This window comes from Panthera onca, chromosome B2 (assembly GCF_046562875.1).
Source record: "Panthera onca isolate mPanOnc1 chromosome B2, mPanOnc1 haplotype 2, whole genome shotgun sequence".
In the NCBI taxonomy this organism is placed as follows: domain Eukaryota; kingdom Metazoa; phylum Chordata; class Mammalia; order Carnivora; family Felidae; genus Panthera; species Panthera onca.
The window spans coordinates 11,611,813-11,618,734 of NC_138343.1; positions in this window are offsets into that span (position 1 = coordinate 11,611,813).

Below are 6,922 nucleotides of genomic sequence, written 5' to 3' on the forward strand. Positions count from 1 at the left end.
CCCCAAGATCAAGAGTCCCATGTTCTACTGACCGAGCCAGCCAGGTGCCTCCCAATAAATTCTTCTTAAGTGTAGATTAGCAAGTGCTGGTTTATGATCTTTGTAACTGAAGGGTCTTAACTGGATTCAGCCATTAGGAGGTCAGTGAGTAGTTCAGTGAGGTGAAGGGTGAAATGTTAATTGAAAAGAGAAGGAAGGTGAGGAGGTAGAGATAATTGCATTCGTCAAGGAGTTTGATTTAGGAGAGAGTATATTAGGAAAGTAGCTAATTACTTTTAGCTACATTTAAACCCATGTTTTGCTAAGACAACAGAAAAGGAGTTCCTGAAAACAGCAGCCACGAATCTTGTCTTAGTACTGATTTCTCTCATGTTTAGTGAGATTTCGTTTATCAACATATTTCACCTGTTCTTACTAATTGTATATGACAGAGTCACCCATGATGGGGAAATTGTTCTTTAAAATGTCTACTTCGGAGGGACGGCTGGGTGGCTCAGTCAGTTAAGCGTCCAACTCTTGGTTTCAGCTCAGGTCATAATCTCATGGTTCGTGAGTTCAAGCCCCGCACTGGGCTCTGTGCTGACAGCACAGAGCCTGCTTGGGATTCTCTCTCTGTCCCTCCCTGGCTCGCTCTCTTGCTCTCTCTCTCAAAAATAGATAAGTAAACTTAAAAAATAAATAAATAAAATGTCTACTTCAGAATCAAGGTTTGCCTGATTTGATATAGTGATAGAAGAAAATAATTTGAAAGAAATAATAAAACCACCACCAAAAGTTTCTTCCAAAAAGATGTCCAGGGCACCAAATAAAATATTACATTTAAAAATAATTTGATTTTGCTACTGGATTTTAGAAAGACATAAAATAAGGCACCTTTTTCTTCTCCAACCAAACTTGGAGTGAATTTCTGTCTGATGCTTTTCTGCCCTCCAGTGGTTGTTAAAAGGCATCGAGAAATGTATCATCTTCTTTTAAATATTTTATAAGGATATATTTTCTTTGCAACAGACTTTTTGGCTTTAGGAATTCAAAGCAATTTATAAATGCCTCAGCATTCACAAAACGCACACGTTCTTAAAAATGGGCAAAACTCAGAAAGCAACCCAAGCCTCACAGAATGTAAACTTGACTTTAGGCAACCAGTAGGTGGAGGAATTTCCAAAGCTAAGAACTCGGCCACACTATCCAAACCCAACTCCAGAACCGGAGGATCTTAAAAATAATAGACCTGGATCTTCATTTTATACTAACAGAAACCCACGACTGTCTGTCAACTAGCTCCCAGGTGTGTTTACATATACACTTAGTGCCCAGGAAATGCAGGAAAGGAAGGACTACTTTGGGATTTGAATTAGACATTACTTGCAAAGTATGAGAAGCAGGGCTGAAGTGAAAGCTCGAAAGGTATGGACAGTGTAAAGTAAAAAGCTGAAAAGAAGTAGATGTGTGAAGAAAGTGACTGACACCGGGAGGAAAGAAGCCAACAGAAAAAGTGCCCAGGTCACATGTTGGAGAGCGGTGATGGTGCCCAGATAGGTCACAGTGGGGGGCTGAGTGTGGCTCCCACCCAGTCAGCAATAGAAAGCTATTATGAAACACAAAGGCCAAATATTTATAAGGTGTTGGTACAAATGAATGGGGAAAACACTCCTTTGCCTCTGTCTGCACCTTTCTTTATTAGCACTGAAAGCAACCAGTCCAGGGAAAAGCCACAAAAGCTCTTGAACAGCCAGCTCATCTTAGCCCTTTTATTTATGCTCAACTCAGATTCTTAGAATTTCACCCTTGGCTCAGACACCACTCCATCCAAATCTCTCCCTAAACTCCCTCCAAGGCAGAACCCGCTAGCCTAATGCCACTCTTTCCCTCCTCATGATTATTTTACTTTATTTACATGATTTCCCCCCATGTATTCTCCTTATCATAAAGTGGGGCCCCACTGCCAGGCTAGTCTGGAGTTGAAATATGCAGGATGTGAACAGAAACTGGAACCCAACTTCATCCAGTTCCCACTCTGTTCTTGGCCTCCTCACTCTTGGGGTCAAAAGAAGGAAAAATTCCATAATTCCTCATTGCTTCTCCATTTTTCTCTCTTGACATGGAGTTTTGTTGACCTGTACACCCTTTTCTAAATTTAATATCCTGGCTCAATTTTTTATTCTTACTACCACGATGACTTACCCTCTTTTTATCGAATAAGCTTTTCCCCACCCCCAATCAATCTTGTGTACTTAAATAAGCCATATCCCAACAGGCACATGAAAGATGTTCAACATCACTCCTCATCAGGGAAATACGAATCAAAACCACAATGAGATATCACCTCAAGCTAGTCAGAGTGGCTAAAATGAACAAATCAGGAGACTATAGATGCTGGAGAGCATGTGGAGAAACGGGAACCCTCTTACACTGTTGGTGGGAATTCAAACTGGTGCAGCCGCTCTGGAAAACAGTGTGGAGGTTTCTCAAAAAATTAAAAACAGATCTACCCTATGACCCAGCAATAGCACTGCTAGGAATTTACCCAAGGGATACAGGAGTGCTGATGCATAGGGGCACTTGTACCCCAATGTTTATAGCAGTACTTTCAACAATAGCCAAATTATGGAAAGAGCCTAAATGTCCATCAACTGATGAATGGATAAAGAAAATGTGGTTTATATATACAATGGAATACTACGTGGCAATGAGAAAGAATGAAATATGGCCTTTTGTAGCAACATGGATGGATCTGGAGAGTGTTATGCTACGTGAAATAAGCCATACAGAGAAAGACAGATACCATATGTTTTCACTCTCATGTGGATCCTGAGAAACTTAACAGAAGACAACAGGGGAGGGGAAGGGAAAAAACAAGTCAGGGAGGGAAGCAAACCACAAGAGACTCTTAAAAACTGAGAATAAACTGAGGGTTGATGGGGGGTGGGAGGCAGGGAAAAGTGGGTGATGGGCATTGAGAAAAGCACCTGTTGGGATGAGCACTGGGTGTTTTATGGAAACCAATTTGACAATAAATTTCATATTAAAAAAATAAGCCATATCATGCTTTTGTCTATCAGACTGGAAGGATTACTAAGATTAATGGTACCCAGTGTTGATGAGGTATGGAGAAATAGGTTGCTCATGCACAGTTGGAGGGAGTGTAATTTTGCACAACTTTTTGGAAGGGTAATTTGGTAGCATCCACCAGCATTCAAAACATCTGAGCTTTGTTGACTCATTAATTCTCCTTTTAGAAATCCACCTTTCAGAAATATGAGCATGAGGGTATAAAAATACAAGTCAAGCATATTTCCTATAGGATTATTTGTAAAAGTAAAACAATGAAAATAAATGGGATAGCCATCAAAAATTAAAATCCAGAAATCAGAACAGTAGTGTAATCTGTCAATAAATTCAATAACTAGTTTTTTGAAGAAAAAACCAATACAATGAACAAAATTCTGGCAATGTTAATAAAGAAAAAAAGAGACTACAGGTGTAGAACACCAAGGAAGAACAGTTTAAGTTTAAGCCTCAAGCCCTCAATCCTTTGTGGAAATTCAGTAATTTTATTCCTATGGTTTTTAATACAAAGAACTCAAGCTCCAGGAGAGCTAAAGTCTAATTTGTACTCCAAACCAAGTAGCAGTGCAGTTTGTTACCACTGAGGCTGACCCATACAGACTTCAAGACCAAGTCCAGAAGACATTATATAATACCCTAGAAGGTCTGAAAAATAATTACTCATTTACACAGCTGGTCCTTCAGAGCTTTTTACCTATGCTTTCTGATGAACATTATTCAATGTACTGAAGATACATTGATATAATATGACAGTTTCATTCCAAATAATCCAAATGGATTATTTTTTAGAAAAAGAAAAGTTGCTAAAAGTTGCTCAAGAACACGAAAACCTAAAGATACTTATAACTGAAAAAATTTAAAAAATCAAAGAACTCTCTATTTAATGGTTAATCTTGTAGTTAGTTTTTAATTCTCATTTTCTAGCCTCATTGTGTTAAGCTCAGAAATGATGCTTGTGTATTTTTTGCATTTTAGAACTTGATACTAATTTTGAACTACTGTATGATCAATTTTTAAATGTTTCATAAGGTATTGGAAAAATAATCAATGTAAGTGGCACTTTCTAGCTAACCTGCAAAAGCCAGAATATTCCTTATTTGCCTACCTGTCATCTATTTTTTAATTGTAAAAGTAAAATATGCTTGTTATAACAAATTCAAACCACGAAGAAATATCTTTGCATCCCAACAGATGGTCACGTTGTCTATATAGATCTTTCTACTTGTGTTCTTTTTAAAACATAAAAAATATTTTAATTGCTACAACTCTTTAATATTTGCTTTATTAATTTATTTCTCCAGCATTCCTTTAATATGGTTTGTTTCCCTTTCTTAACTTTTTTGCCAGTATGCTTATCACTCTATAATCTTTCATACAGTGTCTCCATTGTTACTAATTTATTATTGCAGTATTGCTGTCTTCTTTGGTTCAAGACTTATTTCGAAGTGGGGTGCCTGGGCCCCTTGGTGGCTCATCAGTTAAGTGTCTGACTTTGGCTCAGGTCATGATCTCACGATTTGTGAGTTCAAGCCCATCTTGGGCTCTGCTCTCAGAGTGCAGAGCCTGCTTTGGATCCTCTGTCTCCCTCTCTCTCTCTGCCCCTTGCTCTCAAAAGTTATTTTTGAGAGAGACAGAGGAGAGAGAGAGACAGAGTGCAAGCAGAGGAGGGGCCGTGAGAGAGGGAGACACAGAATCCAAAGTAGGCTCCAGGATCTGAGCTGTCAGCACAGAGCCTGACGCGGGACTCACATTTATGAGCCTTGAGATCATGACCTGAGACAAAATCAGACACTTAACTGAATGAGCCACCCAGGCACCCAAAAATTAAAAAAAAAAATTTTAAAGCCTGAAAAGACTGTAGATATTGTATATAAAAAATTATTTAGAAGAGTAAACTTTTTCAGTGGTTGGGCTATCTTACTAAATCTTCTGTTCTTCTTGGTTTTAGCTTTACTACCGTGTCCTCAAACACCATGGCCCATATAATATTTACTTTTTAGGCTCTTCAATTTTCATTTAACCCTCATAAAGGATTAAGTCCATAAGACACTGGAAAAACAAGTGTTTTCTCTATTTTTAGAGTTCTGATGATCTTTGCAATGAATCTCATTAATAATATAATTTCGATTTTTTTAATCAGAGTCATAGTTATTTTGCGAACTCAGTCTGTCCAAGACAGAAGTACATATTAGAGCCCACTACTTTTGTATTTTTAAAAGATTCATCTTTCTGCATTTTTAACAGTTATCGCTGAACACATTTTCATGAAAAACAATTCAACGCTGTGGCAGGCAGAATTCTAAAAATGTTTCCAAAATCCTTGCCCCCTGGAGGACATGCTGGGTATAATTTCTCTCCTTGAGTGTGAAAGAGTTCTGTGAATATGATGGGCTGTTACTCCCATGATTAGGTTACATTATATGGCAAAGGTAGAAGGGATTTTGCAGATAAAATTAACCATACCTAATCAGTCAACTTGAAGTTAATCAAGAGGGAGATTATTCTGAGTGGGCTTGACCAAATCAGGTGAGTCCTTTAAAAGAGAGTTTAAAGGTCAGAGATGAAAGAGGTTGCGAGCTGTGGGGAGAGACAGATTCTCATGTTGGCCTGTCGTGAACGGCTTATGGAAGGGGCTGTGAGCCAAGGACTTGAGGGCAGCTTCTAGAAGCTAAGAACGATCCCCAGCAAGTGAACGATTATCCAGCAAGGGAATACAGACTTTGGACCTACGACCTCAAGGAATGTAATTCTGTTAATAATCTGAATCTAGAAGAGGACCTCAAGCCTTGGACAAGTTCTAGAGGAGAGAGTACAGCTCTAGGGCACCGTGATGGGATTTCAGTCTCGCTAGACCCTGACCAGAGCTCTCACCGTGTCAGACTTGTGACGACAGAAATGATGGGATAAGTGGGTGTTGTTTGAAACCATTTGGTGAGGTAATGTGTTATGCACCAATAGAAAGCTAACACAGCCCCATAAAGACTTCTGAGAGTTGTGTTTTCAGTGTGATGTATATCCTTCATCATTATAAAGTAGTAACCTTTAATTTTTTGCTTAATGTATTTTCTTTGAATTTTATTGTATTATATAGTATTAGTAATGTGACTCCCACTTTCTTATTTTTTACATTCCCCTATTTTTCTTTATCCATCCTTTTAGTTGTAATATTTTGAGATGCTTGGATTTAGATGTGGCTTTTAAAAATAGTGTGTACACTTGTTGAATTGAGTTTCTGTTTTCCTGTGCTACAATGTATCACATTTATCAAACCCTATGTCTACAATAAATTTGGTCTTAGGTTTCCTCTTGCTGTGTTTCTTCTATCTCATTCTTCCTTTTATTTTCTGTACTTTGGCATATAACTTTTTTTCTTTTTTCTCCTCATGTTTTAGAATGGGTGCATTTATTTTTTAATAATTTTTTTTTTTAGAAATTAAAAAAGAAAATTTTAATTTTTTCTAAAGCATCTTCAACCTATATTTTTCTTCAAGGTAGAGACTGTGACACTTGTCCCCTTGTATCCTCAGTCCCAATCACATAAAAGTGTCTAAAAAAAAATGTTTCATTTGCCAAATCAAAATCACTAGGCTCTAAGCAAGTGTCCTGGTTAAATAGCTTGTAGCACTTTTTTTCAAAGGCACTTAAAAATATTTGATTTTTCCCTTTGGATTGTATTTTTTCACGTTGATTACAAAACATTTTCTTCATGTGTACTCTTTTGAAACAGAAACCTGTAATCTGTAGCAGACAAAAATAAATTGATAAATTAAAAGGTAATTATGTTCTTTCGAATGTGTTTTAAATTTCACTGGGTGTGGGGCCTGGCTGGCTCAGTTGGTAGAGCATGTGACTCTTG